The sequence below is a fragment of the Tenrec ecaudatus genome, chromosome 5 (genome assembly GCF_050624435.1).
Source record: "Tenrec ecaudatus isolate mTenEca1 chromosome 5, mTenEca1.hap1, whole genome shotgun sequence".
NCBI classification, from domain to species: Eukaryota; Metazoa; Chordata; class Mammalia; order Afrosoricida; family Tenrecidae; genus Tenrec; species Tenrec ecaudatus.
The window spans coordinates 158,981,009-159,006,888 of record NC_134534.1 but is presented as its reverse complement, the minus strand read 5'-3'; positions in this window follow the sequence as shown (position 1 = coordinate 159,006,888).

Genomic DNA, 25,880 nt, shown 5'->3' with positions numbered 1-25,880 from the left:
TTTTGCCAGTCAGTACATTTGTTCCTTGTTTTATTAATTTGGAGTTATCTCAGCTAAACACTCAGCCTTGACAGTTGAATTACTTTTCCATGCCAGGAGCAGAATTAGTGTCTAAATAAGTAATGAAGTGCTAGGACTGAGTCACAAGTACCTACTTGACTCAGAATCCTCCCCGGGCCAGGCCTAGTGAGGGGCTCACAAAGACTCTGTGAGTACTGTTGTGGGTTGTTCGCTATGATTCCCATTGGCAGCTCTGAAGATAGCAGAATGGTCCCAGGATCCTCCATGTTGGTCTGAATGATTCTAGAACTTAATTCTAAAAATGGTGTGTGTGTGTGTGTGTGTGTATGTGTGTGTGTGTGTGTGTGTGTGTGTGTGTGTGTGTGTGTGCGCCCACACACTGTCCCAGAAGAAGAAGGGAGAGAAAAACACATAAAGTAGTCGCCATCAAGTCCATTCTGACTCATTGAAACCTCTTGGGTGCAGAGTTACTCTGTGCTCCGTCAAATTTTCAATGGCTGAGATCTTGAAGGTAGGCCTTTCTTCCCAGACACCTCTGGGTGGACTCAAACTACCACTCTTTTGGTTAGCCGCTGAGCACACTAAGTATCCATATGACTCAAGGACTCCAGAGGGAAGATAAGAAACCTGGTTTTCTCTAATGTGATTCATATTGTTTTCCATAAGCATAAGGGCTGTCTCACTCCAAGTGGTGGAGTGAAAGAGTCCTTTGCCCATCTTATCATGACACTCTTAAGGCGACTGGCTCACCTTAGAAAGGAGAAGGAAGTGCCCCCTGTCTCTCTCGCTCTCTCTCTAATTCTCTCGCTGGCATGCTCTTGCCAGTGTGGCAGCGCTCTGCAAATTACACCCATCTGCTCTCTTTGTGTTTCCCAACTTCGCTTATCATTAGCATGAGATCAACTTTCCCCATCAGGACAGTGACTGCTCTGCCAAACACACAAGTTCTGGTTAAGGCAGGAGCCACAGGGAAACGCTTCCGCTTAATGAGCTTTCTGAGGCAACAGAAAATGATTTTTGTTTAATTCCCGGGCTGCCCCTAGCTCAACTTTGTCCTTCCTATTTACAACAAAGAAAGAAAACATGTCCCGCTTGTAAAGTGGAGCCCCTCCCTTCACCCCCAAACACATGGGGTAGGACATCAGAGGCCTGGGTGGAGGAGTATGATTAAAGTATCATGAGCACTGCTTTTCAGCCCAAAATCTAACCAGTACAACACTTAGTCCTTTGTGACAATGGTTATTCAGGTGAACCTTGGTGGTGTGCCTGTCTGTTTTCATTCCTGCCACAACTGAAAACAATCTATGCCTTGAATGGATGATTTATAGACATCTTCCCCGGGTGCTGGCAGGGGGTTCTCTCCCATTAGCCAGCGAAATCATTCGATAAGACAGCACTGGAACGAGGTTCCCAGAAGAAGAACCCCACCACTGGGAGCAGGGGTTGCTCCCACCCTGATCTACACCCACTCTGAGCTAGGCCTCACTCTAACTTCTGGCAGGGTTACACTTGTTTTATCTGAGAGCCATCGTACCATGGAAAGCAGCATTTGCAGGTTACAGAAGAAGACACTGAAGCTCCTGGTGGCAGAAAGTTGATATCCCACAGAAACAAGAAATGCAAACAACGAGAGCTACGCAAAATCCAAAACAAACCCACTGCCTTCAAATGGGTACCACTCATAGCAACTCTCTCTAGAAGATCCAAGGCTGTAATCATGGTGGGAGCAGACAGCCTTGTCTTTCTTCCAACGAGTGGCTGATGGGCTTGAACTAATGGCCTTTCAGTTAGCTACCCAAGGCCTAACCCAGAGGGCCCCTGGGACATCATAAAGTGGTCAGAAAACCCTGTCCCTACCTTTGCCTCTAACCAGATGAAAAACACTGGGCAAGTCCTGGTCGTTTAATCTGCAAATGAGACTAATAACCCCTCCCCTTTCAATTTCACAAGGTAGTCAGAGAATAAATGTGAATCGGCTCCTGTAAGGGACGATGCGGTTAGTTTTACTCGAATTGTGGTTACTTCACTTGGCTAACAGATGAACGAGAGAGTTCAACGTGTTACCTCTTCTTTATCCCAAACTGATCCCATTGTTAAACCCACCATTCTATTGTGTAATTGCCCTCTGTGGAAGCAACTCACAATTGGTGAGGGGGATACTTTCTGCCTGGAGCTGGAACTTCAAGAGTGGAGAGCAGGAGGAAGCTTGGTCCTGAACTTGAAATTTGGAGCTAGCAGTCTGCATGGTGACCGTAGCTAAGATATACCCAGCTCCACTAAACAGTCATTAGACCTGTCTGGACCTTGATTTTTTTAATCTGTACAATAGATCATGAATTCAAAAATCACATCTAGCTATAAAATTAGACTGGTGTCTAAGCCCCTCATGCACAGTTTAAACACATCATAAGTCAATGCATCCCCTCCGTCACCAAGCATCACATAAACTTTATCCCCAAAGTTGTCTGACCTGTATGAGTGGCTAAAGAAAGGCCCTGTGGAATCACAGCATGAACTAGCAGGTCTTTTGCAGCACTTCCAGACTGGAGAGCTCCATCCCTCCTGAGTAATTACTGTCCTACGGCTTAGAGTTCAGGTTGTTCAACATAATGCTGACTTCCGGTTCGATGCTGTTTTCAGACAGCCATTAGTCATGCCGCCTTAGCACTTCCTTTGCAGATCAAGTTCTGTGTTAGATCGCACTAATGAGGGGCCCTCCCTTGGTGAGCACATGGCCACCAGCTGATCTCTGTTGCCCTGTTGGGTGCAACTCTGCTGCCCTCAGTGATAAAAGGATCAATAATAAGTGTTTCCTGCTCTTAGCTACCATCAAGTCATCACTGAATCAAACCAGTGTGACCCACACAGCTTCCACCGGTTGGTTTTCAGAAGTAGCTCACTTCTGTCCTCAGTTCATCTTAGTCTGAAAAGTTCACTAAAGTCTTCCGCATCGAAGAAACACGCACACCTCCACCGACAGATGGGTGCTGTGGGAATGAAACCCTGGTATCTTGCATGAAAGGAGAGCCTCCGATTCTTAAGCCACCAGGGGCCATTTGGCACTTCACCTGCTTTCCTTTCAAGAAAGAGCATAAAAAATAGCTCAGTCTCTCATAAAACAAACATTTACTAAACATCTACCATCCTGAGGGCCATGCTAGGCAGAAGGGAGACAGCAGTGAGTCAGACAAGGTCCTTGCCTCAGGAAGCATCTATTATCGTGAATGAACTGAAAGTGTTATGGTTTTGACAAATAAAATGGCTTGTGCTATAACAAGTAGGCTAGTGGTCCTGAAAAGGTTTTTAATTTTATTGCCCAAAGGGTTTGGAAAGACCATCCAAACCAACTCACTAAAGTTAAGTGACTTGCCCATCATCCCACAGCTGTTGAGCTTAGAGGCAGAACCAAGTCCCCTATTTCCCAGGAAGTTAAATTATTTCTACTAAATTGCTTTGCCTCTTGGTTTCTGCATTTAACAATGAGACAATCTATTAGTACACAGGAAAATACTGGAACAATAATAATTGCAAAATCAATTACCAAACGATCTGTCCAGAATAACATAATGGGAAATAGTGTTCGAAAGGACAAAACATGTCAGACTAAAACACCATGCCAGGAGGGTGTGCAATCTCTAGTGTTTATTTATCACCGGTGATGGATCCTTAATGAATCACTGTGCTTAAAGGCACTGTCAAACAGTGCATTGACAACACAGGTATAACTGGAGTTAGATGCAATTTGTGGACACAGACGCTATGTATGGTGTATATGATTAGCAAAGTTATGTCCAAAGCTCTGAGATAAAAGAACTGGTTTGATCTATTGGTCTTGGGGAAAACCTTTGATCCCTTTCTTGGTCTATTCCTTAACTATTCATTTATCTTTTTCTTTTCTTTTTTTAAACATTGCTCATCACCATTTTTTCCTCCATCTAGCCTAATTCTTCACTTCTATGCTGTAGGATTTGGTGCCATGCACAGTGAATGTGGGAAGTGAGAGACAAGAGACACTATCAGAGAAAAGTAATGACTCACTTTGAATCTATTGAGTTTGAAGCAAACAATTGATACCCATAAGGACTTAATCCAAGAGGACAAGACACTTAGATTTGTCAGTTTTAAGCACAAATTTAACTAGCAAAGTCTTGAAAAGTGAATGAAACCTCAGAAGAGTAAGATGAGGAAGCAGAAGACAAAGGCATGAGTCTTGTGATCCGGGAAGAGAAGTCACAGGAGAGAACAAAGCAGAAGAGGGCAGAAGGTCCCCCAGGACCGTAGACCACGGTGTGCAGAGGATGGAGAGTCTCTGAAGAAGAAAGTGGGAGCACAGTCAAAGTCAGGGAAGCTGAAGAATGTGAAGACAAGGGAAAGACTGTGATCTCCTCCCAGAGAAGTCATCACTACGGTGATGAGAGGTCTAACGATAGCACCGAGGAACAAGAAGATAGATGGTGGCCAAGAAATGAGACAAGGACAGCGAGTATTTGCGCAGGAGAAGTGAAATAGGCAGGACAAAAGAAACAGCAAAGGAACTTAAGAGTTTTAAGTTGTTTGTTTGTTTCATGAGTCTGGAGGGAGCCAGCCTACTTTAAAGTAGACAGAAGGTACCCAGGAAGAAGTAGAAATGACTTAAAAACGATGTCACAAGAGAAGCTCTCCAACCAAGTCAAGCCTTCTCCTCCTGGACAGTGTGAAGTGGACCACTGCATCACTTGTATGGGACCAAGGCTACCTTACAAAAGGCAGGCACACTTGTTTGCATCAGAACTCGTCTCCTTCGCTGTTCCCTCCAAAGCCCCAGGAGCCTCCAGCAGGCTCACAAAAAGCAGCCGCTGGGTCACAAGGGACATCATGCCTTTCCATGGGTCTCATTCCATTTCCAGTGGAGCAAGAAATTCCAGTGTTTCTGGAGCATTCTCTATGCATTCAAACTGCTCTGAAGCCTATCATCTCCAGCCTCCCAAAAGACAGCCCTCGGTGGCTTATGATTCAGAATTGGCAAGGACTTTAAAATAAAATGTCAAGCTGACCCACCACACCAAGGAATTGTGAGTCTGAGGGCCTCAACAGAGGGGAGAAAGCAGCATGCAGTCTTTCCCGTTCTAAGTTCCGGAGAGAGCTGAAGAGCAAAGAGCGAAAAGCAAAGCACATGCGATTTCTTCCTAGGAAGGAAAAGCTCTGTCTGGGAAGTGGTCCAGAGGTTAAGGTTTAGCAATTTTAGAAACGGGGCATCTGCCAAAAAGAATACATGGCCACCTAATGTGGAACAAAACTGTCAGACAGCAAGCAGAAGAAGGAACAGAAGGCAGCTCTAGGGAACAAGAAAAATCAGTCTTGTGGGTGATGCATGTTCAAGTAGCAGAGTGCCAGGCGAGATGTGCAACCTGTTTCACTCCTTTGGCCCTCTCTTGATTTAGAAAGGAAGAAGTAAACGGAACCAGACATCTACCACTCACTGAAGCACCTCCATACTAACTTCGCCTGTATTTCCCCCTCTACAGCTCTAAGCAGGTCTCAATAGGAAGTGAGCGGTTAGAGTGGGCATCACCCTTTGTCCTCCTTTCCCTCCCTGTGCCGGTACAGAGAGGCAGTTCAGGGAAGCTGCTACTTCCTGTTCCTCCTTCCCATCCTGAGAGGCACATTAGCCACAGGTCTTTGAGGAGGGAAATGTTATAGGTGCAATGTTTAAGTATTGTTTAGCATAATTAAATATTACAGGGATTTTCAAGATCCCTATGCACATAATCGTTCTTCTGGTTAATATGCCTTCCTCATCCCCATGCACCATTCAAGTGGCAGATGAGTCTTCCTCTCTCCCTAATCAAATGCAAGCATCTCTACTCTTCTCTTCCCATCAGTATCCCAAAACTTCAATGCTTACCTTCTTACACTGTGACCTAACTGCCAGAGTTCATCACCACTTCGTAGAGGGGAAACTCTGGAGTTGTGCTACCTTACATAAATGCCCAGATTACTAACAGGAAGACTTCCAATCTGCCTGTCATGGTTGGAGAAGACTCAACTCTCCATGTGACCTACAGACCCCCCCAACTCAGCTCCTTCTCTGTACCTATAGTCCGTAAGTCTGCACAAAACCGCAAACTCAACCCTTTCCTAACTCCAGTTGTTGTTCTTTAGCACTTTATGCAAATGACGGTATCCTTGAATTCCTGAAGGGATCCTAGACTTCTTTAAACTTCTGAATGAGGTATGCCTGACACTCGGGGACACAGAGGGACAACAAAGACACAGTTGTCCGCAGAACAGTGTGTGGAGGTGCTACTGCACAGAGGAAGCAGTAGATCAATGTCAGCACAAATTAAGCAGGGATTATCCTGTCATCTAGGGAAGGAACTTGGCAAATGAACCCCAACTCTCCTTTCCAACACTATGGAAGATGTAACAAATCAAATATGAGATCCTTTCTTGCTAAGCCTGGCCCTAGACTTTTCCATGCAATGCTCAGATACCCTCTATAAATCAATCATAGTTAATACTTGTGAAAATTACTTGCCATTCTTGAGCTAAGAGGCCACATTGAAGAAGGTGTTTTTCAACAAACAAGGGGGCTAAGGGTCTTCCTTGAAACACTATGCTCTATGAAGTTGACAGGATCCAGAGATTTGCCAGCATAGGCGCTGGGCTCTCCCTACTAGCTTTTCAAATCTCCATTTCTGAGGGTGTTGTTTGTGGCTTGGAAAACTGGTCATAGGTTCTATATTGCTGGCCCTCATTTCTACTTGTGAGTCTCTTGTGAGTCTCTCCTATAGGGACACAATGAATCAGAATCAATTCAGTGGCAGTGAAGTTTTTGGTTTTGTTTTATCTAGAAAAGTAGTTACGAGGCTAATGCTTGTATTAACATCTACCAAGTAACATCATATATTAATATATGTTTAATGACTTGACATCATAAGAAAATACAAAGCAAACACTCTCAATATCATTAAGGGCTTCAAAGGGATAGCATTGGTCCCTCGGGGCTAAATTCTGTTCAGGAAAGCCCTCCTTTGGAGCAGCTTGGTTATGGGTAGCCCTGGAGGGACCACTTGGCCGTGAGAGGGCTGCTGCGGTTAAACAGAGATCGCCTTTGGCTGGTGCTATTTGTTAAAATGTCACCTCGATCACTTTGCACTTATCTAACATGCTCCATTTAAAGAGTATCTGATTCATCCAAAATAGAGTTAATTGTACTTGTCTTGCACATGTGGGTCCCAAAATTCCAAACAATTCAAATTTGATGGGCTATTTGACCTCTCTAAGTCCATAATGGAATGCACGTGGGTATCAAGGCCCTAAGGATTGGGGAGCTGCAAATATAAAGACCGTCTTAGGCTACATTGCCTAAAAGTGTAAATATCAGTGTTTCATGGTGGGTTGGCCCCATGAAAGAAAATGCTCTTGCAACAGTCATTTATCCAACAAAGGTTCGACATTCAGGGTCGACACAGCCTCATGTCTCAGAAAGGATGCTTTGGGATCACACAGAAAACTATTGACAGACCTTGTAAAACTCCCTAGATATATGACTTGGACAAATTACAGGTCCACTCTTGTTCTCCTTCTCAGATTGAGAAATCAGATCATTATAATACTTACAATGAATTATTAGAAGGGATTATTCATGAAAAACTCTTACCACAATGTCTGGCATTGCCTAAGAGCTCAATAAATAGTAAGTAGTTCATGTTATTAATACCGATGGAAAGCAACAGCAGTAGCTATTTTTAAATATTACTATGTAAAAATAACTTCTATTTTCTTTTTTAATGTGTGACTTTTCCTTCACTTATGCTGATGGCAATACATTTCCCAAGCACACATCAAGTAACGAAAGAAAAAACCAATGGCAAAATGGCAAGGAATCGACTAAGAGAAATACAGAATGTGTCATGGATGAGGCACAGAATGGGTAATTGGAAGATGGTGCTATTAAAACCTGATAGCTGGAATGGGGACTTTACTGAGATGCAGGATTACATTGGGATAAAACTGAAATTCTTTTCTTGTGAAGGGGCCATGAGAATTTGAAACTGAGTTCTGTTGGTCAGTTTCTTTTTGGCAGGGTTTAATTTATTTTTGAGTAGAGGAGATTAAATGGGAAGAAATGTAGGAGACTACCTATACCCAAATAAAACCTGACCAACGTGAGGAACAGGGAAGGGAATGGGGTCAGGATATACTCCTAAATTTGGTGTTTTCATCCCTGTAACGCCACCCTGACTTTTCTCTCACCTGCCTCCCACCAGAAGGGTCCCTGTCTCCATTCTCCCCTTCAATCCGCCCCTCGCTCCTCTTCTTCCTCTTTTTCCTTCTCTTCCTCTTCTCGCTCTCTCTCTCTCTCTCTCTCTCTCTCGCTCGCTCGCTCGCTCCCTCTCCACGCACATTGTAAACCCTCATTCAGACTCTCTGTTGCTATAGACAAGAAAAGGGAAGGGTCTAAAAAATATTAAAACTCTTTTCAGCACGTTTTAGTACTTTAGGACTTGAGGAACTTGATGATGATCAAGAATCACAGCCTTCATTGTGTCTTACAACTAATGTAAAGAAAACAGAAATCCTCACAACTGGATCAGTGGGTAACACTCTGATCAACAGAGAAAGGACTGGAGCCATCAAGGATTTCGCCTTGCTTGGATCCACAATCAATGCTCACGGAAACAATGATCATGAAGTCCATTGAAGCAATGCATTGGGGAAATCCGATGCATGAGTACTCTGTAAAGTGTTGTAAAGCGAGGATATCACTGTGCCTGACCCAAGCCAGGGTATTTTCAATCACCTCATGTACATGTAAAAGTCAGACACTGAATAAGAAAACCTGAAGATCAATCAGTGCATTGAATTATGGTGCTGGAGAAGAATACTGAAAACACCACGGACTGCCAGAAGTACAAATAGCTCTTCCGTGGAAGAAGTACAGCCAGCATCCTCCTTAGAAACAAGGACGGTGAGGTTTCATCGGGCATACTGTAGACATGTTTTCAGGAAAGACGAATCCTTAGAAAAGAACACCATGCTTAGGACAGTAAAAGGGCAGGGAGAAAAGAGGAGAACCCTCAGCCAGAGGGCTGGAACAACAGGCTCAACTAGCACAACAGGGTGAGGACGGTGCAGGCCGGCAGTGTGCAGTTCTGCCATACACAGGGTTGCCATGAGTGGGCACTGACTCGATGCCCACCTAACAACAGCAGCATCAGTATTTAGTACAGACTGTCCCACACATAGAGCCAGAGCTAAACAGAATACTTGAAATCTGGACTTCATGATTGATTCCTTGAACAGCTGACAAAAGCCTATTAAACCCAAATTATAATGATAATTAGGTAAGCTAAATTAAATTGAATCAAAAATCTACCAGGATTTTTATTTGTATTGAATGCTGATGCTAGTCCTTGAGAAAATAAAACATATTTAAATAAAATAGATTAAGGAAGAATGTTGGGGTTCTGAGATTATGAAGTAAACTCTGGGCAACCATAAGGACATAAATGTTCTGCTTGGTAGTTTCTTTTGTTTTTATACTTAACTCCTTCTAAGTCTTCTTTCTTTCCCTTGACACAGGTGTGTAGCACCAATCAATAAATCAATCGATTCTTATCTTCATTGCCTATGAAAATTACTGGTGTGGCTCAAAATAGAAATAGAGGACATGTGAGAGAAAGATAGCAAGATATGACAAAATAACGATGTATAAATTACAAAGGGCACATGAGGGAGGGGGAGCGGGGAGGGAGGGGAAAAAAAAAGAGGACCTGATGCAAAGGGCTTAAGTGGAGAGCAAATGCTTTGAGAATGATTGGGGCAGGGAATGTATGGATGTGCTTTATACAATTGATGTATGTATATGTATGGATTGTGATAAGAGTTGTATGAGTCCCAAATAAAATGTAAAAAAAAGAAAAGCAAAAAAAAAAAAAAGAAAATGATTAGGGCAAAGAATGTACAGATGTGCTTTATACAATTGATGTATGTATATGTATGGACTGTGATAAGAGTTGTATGAGCCCCTAATAAAACGTTAAAAACAAAACAAAACAAAAAAAGAAAGAAAGAGAAACAGAAGAAGGAGGACACATTGCCAAGCTTATGCAGATATAGTAAAAGAGAATACAAATGATAGAATAGATAGATAATTACTGACTTACATCTATGAGGGGTTACCACCACACCCGCCCCCACCCCCCAAAAAAAACCAGATAAAAACTCCACTGGGCAGAGCTTTTGTAGAAGCATTCTTCCCACTGGGCGAGCATCAAACAACTTGCTCTGAATTAGTGCAACCAGTGGCGTCTCCTGGGAAGCTTCTCTCTGCTCACAGTGAATTATTTTATAAAAGCAGTTTTGCTCAAACCTTGTTTTTTGTGGCTGCCGATTTAAGAGAACAGGTGCAGCTATGAAATTTTTATTTCCTACTCAGGCATAATGTCACAGAAACTTGGGATGTTGAACACAGCTTACAAGGACAGCACTATGGGAAAAACTCAAGTATGTGGTTTATTTGTTTCAAAAAAGGTAAAACGTCAATTGATGATAACCTCATTCTGGATATCTGTCAACTTCCTGAATGAACCAAAATGTCCACTCTTGGTGCATTTGGAGTTCATTCCACCAGGTCAGACTGCTAATCAAGCATTCTATATAGAGGTTCTGAGAAGAGAAGATTGCATAAAAGTGTGTGACCAAAAAAGGCCTAATATGTGGCAGGCGCAGGACTGGTTTCGCCACAACAACAATGCACCTGCTCAGGCAGCCATCTGAGTGTGCCAGTTTTTTGGCAATAAACAGTACGCATGTCTTGTCCCACATTTCTTAATCACCTGACCTCGCTCCAGGCAACTTCTTTTTGTTTCCACAAATAATAAAATCCATGCCACTGAAACTTCAAATCCTGCCAGGGTGACCTATGGTGGAGAGGGTCCAGTCGACTTCCAGACTAAGACAGACTATGAAGGACGAGATCATCTGATTCTAAAATGATTGCACCACATAAATAAGGGGAATCTTTTAAACACCAGCAGAACGTGGCCTGCTACAGTGTTAGAAAATGAGCCCCTCTGGTTAGCAGTCACTCAAAATACAACTGGAGAAGAACTGCCTTTTCAAAGCAGAGTCAAACTGAACTGACCCGGAGAGAGTAAAGCTCTCAAGACATTCACTTGCTGACATGACATGACTGAAAATGGTAAGAAACACAGCAAACATACATTATTAATTGGAACATGGAACGTTCAAACTAGGAAACTAGGAAAATTGTAAGAAATGACAAATGAAATGGAACATAGGTATTCATATCCTAAGTAACAGTAAACTGAAATGGACAAACAAGGCTCTTTTGAATAGGATGATTACATAGTCTACTAGACTCTGAATGACAGATTCTAGAGGAGTGGCATCATATTCTTTGTCTAAAAGATATTTCAAGATCTAAGCTGAAGTGCAATACTGTAACATAATATCCACATATTTACAAGGAAGACCAGTTAATACAAATATTCAAATTTATACCCCAACCCCTAATGCCAAAAATGAAGAAACTGAAGATTTTTCACAGCTTCTAGTGTCCATAATAAATCAAGCATGTGACCACGATGTACTGATAGCTACTGGTAGTGAATGTGAAAGTGGGAAATAAAGGAGGACCTTGGTGGTAGAAGATGCTAGAGATCATAGAATTTTACAAAACCAATGACTTATTCATTGTAAACACCTTTTTTACACCAATATAAACAAAGGGATATGCGTGTGCAAGTCTCTGTATGGCATACACTGGAATCAAATGGAAAACATCAGTGGAGAGAGGAAAGGGAAGTTCAGCATCATCAGTCTGAAGAAAGACAGGGTCAATGACGGAACAGGCCATCAATTGCTCCTATGCAAGTTCAAGTTGAAGCCGAAAAACATGAAAGCAATTTCACGAGAGTCAACACACAGCCATAAGTATGTCCCACCTGAATTTAGAGACCATTTCAAGAATAGATTTAACACATTGAACATTAAGGACTAAATATCAGACAAATTGTGGGATTACATCAAAAACATCATGCATGAGGAAAGCAAAAGGACATTAAAAAGACAAAAAGGAGAGAAAACAGCAAAATAGATGTCAAAAGAGACTCTGAAACTCGATCTTGAATATAAAATAGCTAAAGGAAATTAAAGAAATTATCAAGTAAAAGAACTGAACAGAAAATTCCAAAGGGAAGCTAAAAAGACAGAATAGAGTATTATAATAAAATATGTAAATACCTGGATTTATAATACCAACAGGGAAGAACATAGCAAGCATTCTTCAAGCTAAAAATGCAGATGAAAAACTCAAGCAGAGAGTAGCCACATTGAAGGGTTTCAAAGGCAAAATATGAGTCAGAATCCCCTCAATAGCAGTGAGTTTGTTGGTTGGTTCATTTGTTGATGGACAAAATATAAATATGCGTGAAGCATCCAAGGAAAATAGATACACAGATGACAATACCTGACAGAATTGTTAGACATTTAGTCATTTCAGGAAGTAACATGATGAAGAACTAATGGTACTGAAAGAGGAAATCCAAGCTGCACTGAGACTTTCATGGAAAACAGCCCTCAGAAAATGACAGAAATGATGGGAACACTAAAAGCAGTCACTAGCCTGTGTCAGGAAATTTGGAAGACCTGGGCCACCAGCTGGGCGAGATCATTATTTTTGTCCATTCCAAGGAAAGATGATTCCAGCAGGATGTGGAAATTATCCAATAATATCATTAATACCACATGAAAGTAAAATTTTGCTTAAGATAATCCAAAAGCTGCTGCAGCAGTACATCAACAAGGAACCGCCAGTCAATCCACAGAGAGGACCACAAAGGCCGGCCCCACTATGAGACCAACATCCCTCACTGACCAATAGCCCTACAGGGGACAACACTGGAGACACAGTGTGGGAATTATGTCCGATCTGACCCCACCACACCGAGGCAAAACACTAAGGGCGTGCAACAGAACAGCAAGGGGAACAAGGCAACGAAGTCCCCAGGGAATACCAAAAGGGCTTGGCACCCCAGCAGACTTGACTGGAAAACACTCCTAAAAGCCAACAAACAGTCCTTGAACTAACTACAGTTAGGTGTGTTTGTTGTTGTTGTTTGTCTTTGGCTTCTTGTTATTGTAATTTTATTTTCTTTCGTTGCTTGGTTTTTCTCTGTCTTGTTTCTGTGCATGTTATTATCTCCTCAGGTCTGTCTAAGTAAGATAGGCTGGATGAACAATCTATAGAAGAAAGCAATGGGACTGATGGTTCCAGGGGGACATAGGAAAGGAAGTGGTGTTAACAAACCCAGGGACAAGGGAACAAAAGTGATCCAAATCGGTGATGAGGAGGGTGTAGGAGACCTGGTAGGGCAAGATCAAACGTAATGTAACCGAGAGGAATTACTGAAACCCAAATGAAGGCTGAGCATGATAGAGGGACAAGAGGAAAGTAAAAGGAAATAGAGGAAAGAACTGGGAGACAAAGGGCATTCAACTGTGTGGATCAAAACAAACTATGAATAATACCACAACAAATGGGAATTCTAAAACATTTAACTGTGCCCATGGCGAACCTATACATAGGCCAAGAGGCAGTCATTAAATAGAAAGGGAAAAAAAGGAATACTGCCTTTTTAAAATCAGAAAAGGTGTGTCAAGCTTGCCCCGTCACTTCCCCATACTTATTCAATCTGTATGCGGAGCAAACAATCTAAGATGCTGGACTAGATGACAAAGAACATGGCATCAGGATTAGAAGACTTGCCTCCTGAAAGCAAAGAGGGCGGGACTTAAAGCCCTTAAATATGAAGATCAAAGGGTTACAGCTTCAGTATGAGTTACACCTCAATACAACGAAAACGCAAACCCTCGCAGCTGGACCAATGAAGGACATCACGATAAGCACAGAAAAAACGTCCGTTGTGAGGACTTGCCTTGTACTTGGGTCTGCAATCAACACTCATGGAAGCAGTCGTCACAAAATTAAACAAGTATTGCCTTGGGCAAATGTGCTGCACAAGACTTCTTTACAGTGTTAAAGGACTCAGGTGCACCTGATGCAAGCCATGGTACTTTCAACCGCCTCATACGTATGGGAAAGCTGGACAATGAATGTGGAAGAACCAAGAGAAATCAATGCATTTGAATGATAGTGTTGGAAAGAATACTGAATTTCACATACGGAACTGTCAGAATGGAAAAATCTGTCGGAAGAAGTACAGGCAGAATGCTCCATAGAATTGAGGATAGTGATAATTTTGTCTCATGTACTTTGGAGGTACTATCAGGAGTAGAGATTCCACAAGAAAGAGGTAGATTCACAACAAGATAGATTGATACACTGACGGCAACAATGGAATCAAACGTAAAAACAATTATGAAGCTCACACAGGATCAAGCAGTGTTCATTCCGTGGTACATAAGGTAACAATTAGTTGGTACATAAAAACGATAGTAAAATGGATATATATGGTTAATAACCAACTCATATGTAAAATATTGAAGATAGTATAGGTCATTTACACATCACTGACTGTATTTCTAAGCTATGCCAACAGAAGCCAGAAAGCAATGAAGTTGGAATTATTCTATCTTGTCTTCCAATTTTTAAAAACACATTTGAATAAAAATGAAACACCAGAAAGGAACTTTATAATTGGAAACAGAGCCCATTCTCTCTCCTTGGTAAGGTGCCCAGCGAACAGTAGTAAATTCATGGGGCTCTTTTGATTATTCTGTCATTTACACAGAACAATAAGTTTGTTGATGGGAACCTCATACTGAACATAACTTAATCAACCAAGGCCCAAAACAAACACCAACAAAAACCAAAACTATGTTCAAAACCAAGAGAAAGTCTAAACTTGGTATGGTGAACTAATTCCCAGGACTGGACACTGAACTTGATGCAAACTAGAGTACAACTAATAGCCATGCAAAATCACAAGTGCCACAGAAAATGATGAACTCCTTTCACACTGTGGTACTTTAGATAACAGCTTTCACTCACGGTCCATTACCCCAGCTCTATCACGCTGCCATCTTAGGAAGCCTCCAGGGAAAGAGAGCCTGTCATTCTGTCCAGTTAAATTTCACTCCTAACAGGCTTGCTCATACCCAGCCCACTGGCTGCACAGCTTCAGGAACTGAGAATGGTTGACCATGAAAAAACATTCCTGTCGCCCATAAGATTCAAGTCCATAAGCCAAATGCAAAACTATAAGTCTCAGGGGCTGGAGATACAGGGAAATGGCATGTCTTTCTAGAGCAAGCAGTACCCAGGCGGTCAGAGCTATGCAAACCTAGTGTGACCTTTCACGAACAGTGCCAAACACACACACACCTCTCAACCTTCCTGTGCCCATAGGATGATGGACGGCTAGGGACTAGGAAAAACTTCTGAAGAAGCAAACCAAAGCAACTGCTTTGGATCATGGAAATCTAAGTATACCAAGCAATCTCTAGAAAGCAAAAAATCAAAATAACTCCCCTGGCCAAGAGATGGACAGTCTGCAGGTACTCCAAGGAAGAAAAAAAATCTGATGAGCCATTTTAAAATATCACCTTTAGAGAAGAAGGTTTTTTTTAATTGTATCACAAGAAAACAATTTTAAATAACGAAATGTAATTCTACCACAGTGCAATCCAGCCCTTTGATAAATAATGAGTATAATTACGTAGTGTCACATGCTTATATACAAATTTATGCCTGCCGGCAACTAATGCTGTGAGGCAAACATCGTCCCTGGTCAAAGGAAACTTTAAATCATCCATGCGACCCTGTTCCTGAAATGTTTTACCACGTTTGAGAAGCATGGGTTTTTGTGAGTAGTTACTTCCTTATGAGAACTTCAGAGATTAGGGAAGGGCAGAGAAGACAGCTTGGCTCCTTACAGTCCATGAGCAATATAAACATGCTATTTTTTATCTTCAGAAGCCCAGCCCTGGAGCCCCGATGGGCAATGCATTCTCTTCCATCCGACATGGTGGCTATGAGTCTGAATCCACCTGAGGACACTGGTATCTTATTCTTGGAGGCCCAGGGTAATGAAAACAGTGAATACACCCAAGAGCTAACAGAAAGTTTGGAGCTTTGAGTCCACCCAGAAGCTCTTGAGATGAAACAGCTGGCGATCTGCTTCCCAAAACCCAAGAAGTACAGTGTTTCTCAAACGCGTATGAGGTGAGGTGGAGTCAACTTGACTCCAGGACACCTGAATATTAATCTTATTCGTAGAATAGGTTTATGTCACATCAAAAGCTTTGCACAAAATAAACTCAGAAAAGGGACAATTCTCTCTCTCTCTCTCTCTCTCTCTCTCTCTCTCTCTCTCTCTCGCTCTCGCTCTCGCTCTCGCTCTCGCTCTCGCTCTCGCTCTCACTCTCGCTCTCTAAGTTAACTCTATTTTACAAAAGCTCTTTAAAGGGCAGAAAATATCATTTCAGGGTTGTCTCACATCTTCATGTCACACTCATTTAAAGGGAAAAAAAACCTAAGTTCATTTGGGAAGAGACTCCATTCATCTCTCTCCATTCTCTAGCCAAATCAGTCTCTTAGATTCGTTTGCCTGTGAGTCATGCCATGTATGCAGATATATTTACAAACCATATAAGAATGTTCGTAGATTTGTAAGTTATAATTGGGATCATGATAGTGGGGGGAGGAAGTATTTAAGAACTAAAGGAAAGTTATATGTTTCATTGTTGCTACCCTGCACCCTGACTGGTTCATCTCCTCCCCACAACTCTTCAGTAAGGGGTGTCTGGTTGGCTACGAATGGGCTTTGAGTCTCCACTCTGCACTCACCCACATTTTCAGTGATATGATTTTTTGTTCCTTGCGGCTTGATATCTGATCCCTTTGACAGCTTGTGGTCACACAGGCTGGTGTGTTTCTTCCATATGGGCTTTGTTGCTTCTGAGCTAGATGGTCACTTGTTTATCTTCGAGTCTCCAAGACCCCTGACACTATATCTTTTGATAGCTGGGCACCATCAGCTTTCTTCACCACATTTGCTTATGCACACATTTGTCTTCATTGATCGTATCAGGGAGGTTGGCACCCACTGATGTGATTTTTAGTTCTTTGATGTCTAATAACTGGTCCCTTCTATACCTCATGGTCAGCCAAGCTGGTGTGCTTTTTCCATGTGGGCTTTGATGCTTCTGAGCTAGATGGCCGCTTGTTTATCTTCAAGCCTTTAAGACCCCAGACACTATGTCTTTTGATAGCCGGGCACCGTCAGCTTTCTTCACCACATTTGCTTGTGCATGCATTTTTCTTCAGCAATCATGTTGGGAAGCTGTGCATCCTGTAATGCCAATTTAATAGAACAAAGTGCTCTTGCACTGAGTAAATGCTTGAGTAGAAGCCCAATGTCCATCTGCTGCCTTAGTACTTAACCTATAAATATATTCTGCCTTACAAATCTGGCTAGACCAGGGGATGTACATAGGTACAGAGAGCAACAGGAAACACAGGGAATCCAGGACAGATGACTCCTATAGGACCAGTCGTGAGATTGGCGATGCCTGGAGGGTGGAGAGAACGTGGGGTAGGAAAGAGGGAACTGATTACAGGAATCTATGTATAGCCTCCTCCCTGGGGGATGGACAGCAGAGATGAAGGTGGGGGGAGACATCACACAGTGTAATATATGATAAAATAATAATAATTTGTGAATTATGAAGGGTTCGTGAGGTAGGGGGCAGTGGGGAAGGAGGGGGGAAATGAGCAGCAGATATTAAGGGCTCAAGTAGAAGGCAAATGTTTTGAGAATGATGATGGCAACAAATGTACATATGTTCCTGATACAATGAATATATACATGGATTGTGATAAGAATTGTATGAATCCCCAATAAAGTGATTTTTAAAAAAGATTATAATCCTATCAGATAATAATAGAAAAGTAGCGGGTAGAAAATTACTAAGGCTGCAAATTAGTTTCAAATTATATGCATTAGTCATTTGGACCAAAGGAGTTGTGAGTTTATAAAAAGTATGAATAAAATTTTGAGTTAAATACTTATACTATAAATTATTTCAAAATAGAAGACTGTTTTAGAGAAAACTGTATATTACTCCAAAGAGACCATTTAAGTACATGTTATATCTTCTAGAAACAGGATATATATGTCTCAAAATGATATCTTGTCTGAAATTACAATAAATTTCAATAGATTTTGATATGTAATTAAGATTTTCAAGATTTTATAATTATACCTGGAAATATAAGATTAAAATTCTTGGAAAGACTGTAAAAAAAAAGAATGTTCATAGAAACACCATCTGAAAAACCTGTATGGTCTTGAGCAGAGACCCTTCCACCTGCCCCTCGTGGCTCTTTGCTTCTTTCCCCTTAGAGAGTGCTGTTTGTTAATGCTGATAACAAATGGGATTGTGTTTGTAATGGTTATTTGTCTCTGTTGCATGCAATTCTTGTGCATCTTCCTGGGTCCATGAGCTGAAACAAAATGTGCATTAATTGTTAAAAGGAAAACTAACTTTCCCTAAAACCCTTCGCCCAATTCACAATTTAAAAAACAATTTCATAAGTAAATAAATAAAAACTAAGTTGTCCGTTTGATAACTAAGGTGGATATGGACCCAAATGCACCTAGCCCAAGTCTTTTCAATCACTCCATAGACATAAGAAACTGGACAATGAAAAAGAATAAGAATTAATTCACTGAAAGTTTGGTGTTGCTAAAGAATACTGACTATAACATGAAAATGAGCAGATCAATCTTAGAAGAACTACAACCAGAACACTCCTTAGAAATGAGAATGGCTGAACAGTCGCTAGGACAAAGCATCAGGTTTGTTGGTGTGTTTAAGTAGAAGGCCAGGGGAAATGAGGAAACCCCTCAATGAGATGGATGGAAGAACAAGGACAGCAATGGACTCCACCACACCATCATGAACATGGTGTAAGACCAGGCAATGCTTCCTTGGGTTATGCATAAAGTCATCAAGCATTGGTGGTGACCTTTGCCCTCAGCATCCACACAAAATTAACTCATTGCTTCACATTATCAGCTGTGCTTGCTCCAGCAGAAGGCTGAAGTGCTCACCTGCACTGTAAACTCTCTGAAGGAAAGGGTATTTTCTTCTGTCCTTCATGGCTCCAGACAGATTAGCAACAAAGATTGGCTGCTTGATGAATAATATCAAGAGATAATACATTTGTTTATTTACTCAGTACCGGTCAATGAGTATGTGAATCACAAATGTGAGATAACTGGGGAGGAGTCCCAGAAGTGTTTACAATAGGGGCTTAACTTTTTTTTAAAAATTAAGAATTTAGCATCAGTAGCAAAAGAGGATTTCCAATATTTAATGGAGGTGAACACTTTGCACTAAATCTGCAAAGATTTGAGAAATTGGCCCTCCACCTCCAAAACCTTTGTCCCTCCTAAATTATTACCCAAATAATTGTCTGAGCTCAAAGCGTTAGGCACAGCAGGGTTTTCTTTTCTGTGTCTCTTCCTCGGGTAATGGAAGGGAGCTTTTAAGCTATCCAAGTTACTCTGTGGCAAAGTTTTAGCATATACCTTCTGCCATCTGTCAAAGGAAGAAATAGCTTTTATCCCCAAAAACTCTTAGCAAAAGAATACAGTGGGAAACTCATGGGCTTCAAGCCAAACAGAAATGATGTAAATGCCTCCTGTGTTCCCTAAACTGACTAAGCCTCAGGTCTCTTTATGTGCGATGGAGGTTCAACAGTAACGATCTGAGCTGTTGTGAGAATCTAGCCTGAAGATTAGCCAAAAAGCTCCTAAGACAAGTGAGTGGCCTTTGAAACTTGCCCACGACTGCACCTTGAAGGCACAAGAAATCCAGACAAGTGAGGAAAGCTGTCCCCTGGGATCAAGACATGACACAAATGGCTCTTCCTCCTGACATTCAGGGGGTTATTTTTCAAAACATATGAAAACATTCCTAAGGAAACCATTCCAAATAAGCTAATGAAGGATTTCTTTCGATCGCTTGCAAAACTGCCTATACAATACAAAAGGAAAAAAGCAGGGTACCACTTGTACTTACAGCATGTACTCAACCATGCACTTTTTAAAAACAATGCCTTCAAATAGAGGAAAGAACTAGGAGACAAAGGCTATTTATAGAGGTCTAAATACAGACGTGTGCATATGTAAATATATTTATATAGGATGGTGGGAAAATAGATCTGCATGCATATATTTATAGGTTTAGTATTAAGGCAGCAGATGGACATTGGGCCTCCACTCAAATACTTACTCAATGCAAGAACACTTTGTTCTATTAAATTGGCATTCTGTGGTGCTCACCTTCCCGACACAGTCGCTAAAGACAAATGTGTGCATAAGCAAATGTGGTGAAGAACGCTGATGGTGCCCAGATATCAAAAGATATAGCATCTGGAGTCTTGAAGGCTTGAAGATAAACAAGTGGCCATCTAGCTCAGAAGCAACAAAGCCCACGTGGAAGAAGCACACTAGCCTGTGTGACCACGAGGTGTCGAAGGGATCAGGTATCAGGCATCAAAGAATAAAAAGCCATATCATTATAAATGAGGATGAGTGCAGAGTGGAGACCCAAAGCCCATCTGTAGGCAACTGGACACCCCCTTACTGAAGGATCGCAGGGAAGAGACGAGCCAGTCAGGTTGCAGGGTAGCAACAATGAAACATACAACTTTCCTCTACTTCTTAAATGCTTCCTACCCACCACTATTATGATCCCAAGTCTACCTTCCAAATCTGGCTAGACCAGAGGATGTACACTGGTACAGATAGGAACTGGAAACACAGGCAATCCAGACAGATGACCCTTTCAGGACCAGTGGTGAGAGTGGCGATACCTGGGAGATAGAGGGAAGGTGGGGTAAAAAAGGGGAATTGATTACAAGGATCTACATATAACCTCATCCCTAGGGGGTGGACTACAGAAAAGTGGGTAAAGGGAGACATCGGACAGTGTAAGATATGACAAAATAATAATTTATAAACTATCAAGGGTTCATGAGGGAGGCCGGAGGAAGGGGAAAATGAGGAGCTGATATTAAGTGCTCAAGTGGAAAGCAAATGTTCTGAGACAACAAATGTACAAAAGTGCTTGACACAATGGATGAATGTATCAATTGTGATAAGAAATGTATGAGCCCCCAATAAAATGATTTTTTTAAAAGAAAGAAGAAAATAAAATATATCAATTGACATATTTTTTAAATGTCTTCACAGCTAAATCTTAATGCACTGCATACACTTGATGATATTGATATGAATCCTTCTTCATACATTTATGCAATACTGGTGTTATTTTTACAATCATAAAATATCCTCCAAAACCAAGTAACCTTAAAGGCTAGGTTCATACTAAATAAGGTTAACGTGAAAACTGACCTTCCATTTTACATCTCCAAAGGCTGGGTTCTTAAAAAAGGGTTACATAGCTTAGCTATACTATGCTCAATTGAGTTTATGTTGTGGTGGTTGGTGATCCAATGCAAAACATCTCATTCACCTGATCAATTAAAATAATAAAGATATCTGACAACAGGAAAATTAAAATAAAGATGTCTACATTGTTCTTTAAAGTTTTAAGTTTGCTGAAGCTAGTTCACCCTCACCTCCTCCACCCCACTCCCCATTTTAGGATATCCATACAAATAAACAAAAACAAAGCAGCTGAAACTCACTGCTAGGGAGGCTATTCCAACTCTTAGCCACATCTTTACAGGATCAGACAGCTTCTTCTTTTTTCCCTGTGAGGGGCTGGTGGGTTTGAACCAAAGATCGCCCAGTTAACTCTCCAATCCTTTACCTGGCAATTCCACCAGGATCAACATAGGCCTGACTACATCAATAGATGCTTGCTGAATGCAACTGAAAATTTACGATTAGATTATTTGACAGGCTCATAAAGGTGCTGACATTTTCAGTAAGGCAAGCAAGCAACAAGATGGAATTAAATAAGGTAGCCTAACTGTGCAATGCCTTCCAATCCAAGTACATAATAAAGACCAAGTTTTCAGTCTACTTAAAATGCAGCTCCTGACGCCATCATAAATTAAAATGGAACTTATGAAAAGAACTGAGGAAAACATTCTCTATGTCAGTCAGGTACCCAGCCAGAAACAGATGGCACATGCAAATTTAGATAAATTGAAGAGAGCTTCAAAGAGGGACTATCTGCAGAGCTACGGATATGCTATGATCCCGTCAAGGGACCAGACAGTTAGTAGTAACAGAAGTGTTACCAGCCCTCAACCCAGAAGGGTGCAAGAAAGTAGGAATTACTAGCCACCAAGAGGAGTGCAGACAAGACTACAGACAGAGAAGAAACAGGAGCTGAGACTGGCAGTCAGAAGACATCCTCAGCTACAGAGGACACTTCAGGGAGGGAGGCAAAGAAATAAACTCTGCCTCCTCCTCTCTCTCCACCCCTCTGCTGAGGGTCCCAGTAGCCAAAGTAACTAAAGGCCACATGGCAAAGGATCCAGATGAAGGAGACCTAGGCTAGCTTACAGGGGAACAAAGCATGATGGGAAAGAGTGGAGTACTTTGACACCCAGCCTACCCACAGAGCTATTAACCCTCTCGAGGCTGCATTCGCCAGACTTCACCTTACATGTAACTGGCTTATATTAATTTACCATATCAGCTCTCACAGCTTAGTTCTTATTTAACTCTCTGCCATACATGACTTTCCCTTCATTTTTATTTATGAATGTTCCTTCCCTTGTAATATTAGCTAGCTTCACCTTGACCTCGTAAATTTAATTTGTTGTTTCAAATTCTAGCAGCAGAATTGTATATTAAAATGCTAACAAGCCATCATTTTAGAGCTGATGAGAAAAAATAATTGGCTCTGCTCATAATTTATTTCTTTTACCTCTGGGAGCAAACCTGGCTTTGCAAGTTCAAAAATGAGTGAAACACTAGTGGGAACTTCATGTTCTACTCATGGCCTCTCCCGCTCAATAGCATGGACATGTTTAGAATCAGAATCAGTTTTTAGGAGACTACCATATCAGTGGCTTTCTTGTCTTGAAAATTTTAGACATTTTTCACGCTTCATATGCTCAGCCACGGCTGTGACTCACATTTCATTTGGAAACTATGTTCACGATGGTTCCTGTTTACTGAGTGACTTATGAGTACTATTATAAAATCTTATTTCCAGTAGTATCTACTCAGAGCAACTAGTGTCAGCCTATGCTGTTGCCATTAGCATCCTTTGGAAATCTATTAAGATATGATCACAATAAGAGTTGTATGAGCCCCTAATAAAATGTAAAAAAGAAAGAAAATGATTAGGGAAAAGAATGTACAGAAGTGCTTTATACAATTGATGTATGTATATGTATGGATTGTGATAAGAGTTGTATGAGCCCTTAATAAAATGTTTTAAAATATATATATGATCACAAATTTGCGTCTCATTGTTTAATATGTGGTAGTGTTGTCCATTTGAATTATGATGCTGGCAAAGAATTTTGAAAACATCGTGGCCTGCCAAACAAACAAATCTGTCTTGGAAGAAGTACAGCCAGAATGCTCCTTAGAAGCAAGGATGGCAAGACTTCATCTCACATACATGTTATCAAGAGAGATCAGTCCCTGGAAGGGCATCATGCTTGGTAAAGTAGAGAGGCAGCAAAACAGAGGAAAGCCCTAAACAAACTGGATTGACTCAGTGGGTGCAACATGGGCTCAAACACAAGAGCCACGGTGAGAATGATGCAGGATGGCAGTGCTTGGCACTGTTATACACAGGGTGAGGTGGAACGGGCTCTGCGGCACCTAACAACAATGGCATTGCTAATTAGAGTGCCTGGGCAATCCAAACACCTAAAGTACTCAAGGCAAATGATTGGTAGTCTCCTTCCACCCAGAGGCACTTTGGAAGAAAGGGCTGGCAATCTACTCCTGAAAAACCAACCACTGAAAACCCCTACTGAGTACAATTTACTCTACCACGGTGGGTGTCAGTGAACTGGTTTTAGTATTATCAATTCGAGAAAGATTGAAACTTCCTAGAGCAGCGATTCTCAACCTGTGGGTCAGGATTCCTTTAGGGTGGCTCAAATGACCATTTCACATCCGATTCATAACAGTAGCAAAATTACAATGATGAAGTAGCAACAAAAATAATTTTATGGTTGGGGTCACCACAACATGAGGAACTGTATGAAAGGGTCGCCACATGAAGAAGGTTGAGAACCACTGTCCAAGAGAATAATGTTGTATGATTTATAACTCTTTTATCTTCCAGGAGTCTGGCGTAATTCATATTGTTGTCAATACACATGATTGGTTACATAAAAAAGAAGCTTTCGGATGCTTTGCAATGTTTTCATGCAGTCCCATAAGAGATGCCTTTTTCTATTCTTGATTCAATGAGCATAAAAGAATAAGTAATCTACCTTGTTGACAGTTTTGAGTTTCAGTCCACTATTGTTCTGGGCCTCTTCTCTGCACACCGTGAAATACAGGCCTTCGAGGTCCGTTGCCCAGTCTTAGAAAGCCAACCTCACGGGGCAGAAAAAAAGTCATTCTGGGAAATGTAGGAGACTAGATGTGTGGGTCTGGAGGGAAGAAAGGGGGGAGCAAGCATGGAATGACCACCTACTGTGATAGGTTTCTTATGCCAACATGGCTCCCGTAGGAACTTGTAGGCAGTGTTTAGCCTGTCAACTATGTCTCCGCTTGATTGAAGTACCACTGAGATAACCTCCAGTGCGCCATCCTCTCTCTGCTTTCACTTTCTAGTTGACAAGCCACATGGAGACATACTGAGACCTTTGAGAGCCCTGGGTATCCTTCCACAGCCACTGGATCCACAAGACTTTGTACCCACTGGCCTGTGATCTTCCTTCATTTTGCATCATTGTATGTGCTGTGTGAGTCTGAAGAGGGATTTATAGACTAGTGTCAGACTCATGGGCTAATATCAGACTATGGACTTGATCTAGACTTGGTTGGGATGTTTTCTTAATATGCAGTTGCTCTTTGATATAAAGCTCTCTCTTATACACACAGATAAGAGTGTCACTGGATTTGTTTCTCTAGTCAACCCGGTCTAGCATACCTACTATGTGCTGGACACTGAGATCAACAACCCCAGGAACTATGAAACAAATTCCTTAGGTAACCCAACCAAAACCACATAGCAAGTAAGCGGCTGAGTCGGATCCATCAGAAATTAAAACTGTTTCAGGGGGAAAACAACACTAAGCCAATGTTAGCCCAGATTCCCCATGATAAAGCCTGCAGAGATGTATCATGTCTGCACTGGCAAGGAACAAGCCCACTGGCACATGTCCCAATGAACTATTTCTACGAATTCCATCTAAAAATACAATTACAATTCAAATAAGCTTGAGACTGCAGTGTCTACATTCAAATACACTAAGGCACGGGTTGGTTGTTTATGAGAGTCACATTCCAAGTGCGTTGAGACACCGATCATAGTAATACCGGTTGGATGCATTTCATTAACATAGATTTACCCCCAATTTGGCAAGGTTACTGCTAGTCCCCTTTGAAATAGCCTTGAAACGTGCTCTCTATAAAAACAAGTGCTCTGAGCATCCCTCCCACAGTTGTGAAATGTGAACCTTGCCCCCACACCTAATGCATCACCTTGCAAAGCCTCGCATCGCCTCATTGCCTTGTAGTGCGTCAAGACGCTGGCTTACATACTTTGGACGTACTGTCAGGAGAAGCCAGTCGCCGGAGAAGGGCACGGGCATGGTAAAGTGGAGGGGCACTGAGAGAGCGGAAGGCCCTAGGTGAGGGGGATTCACACCTTGGCTACAATAATGGGTTCAGGCAGAGGGACATTTGCAAAGAGGGTAC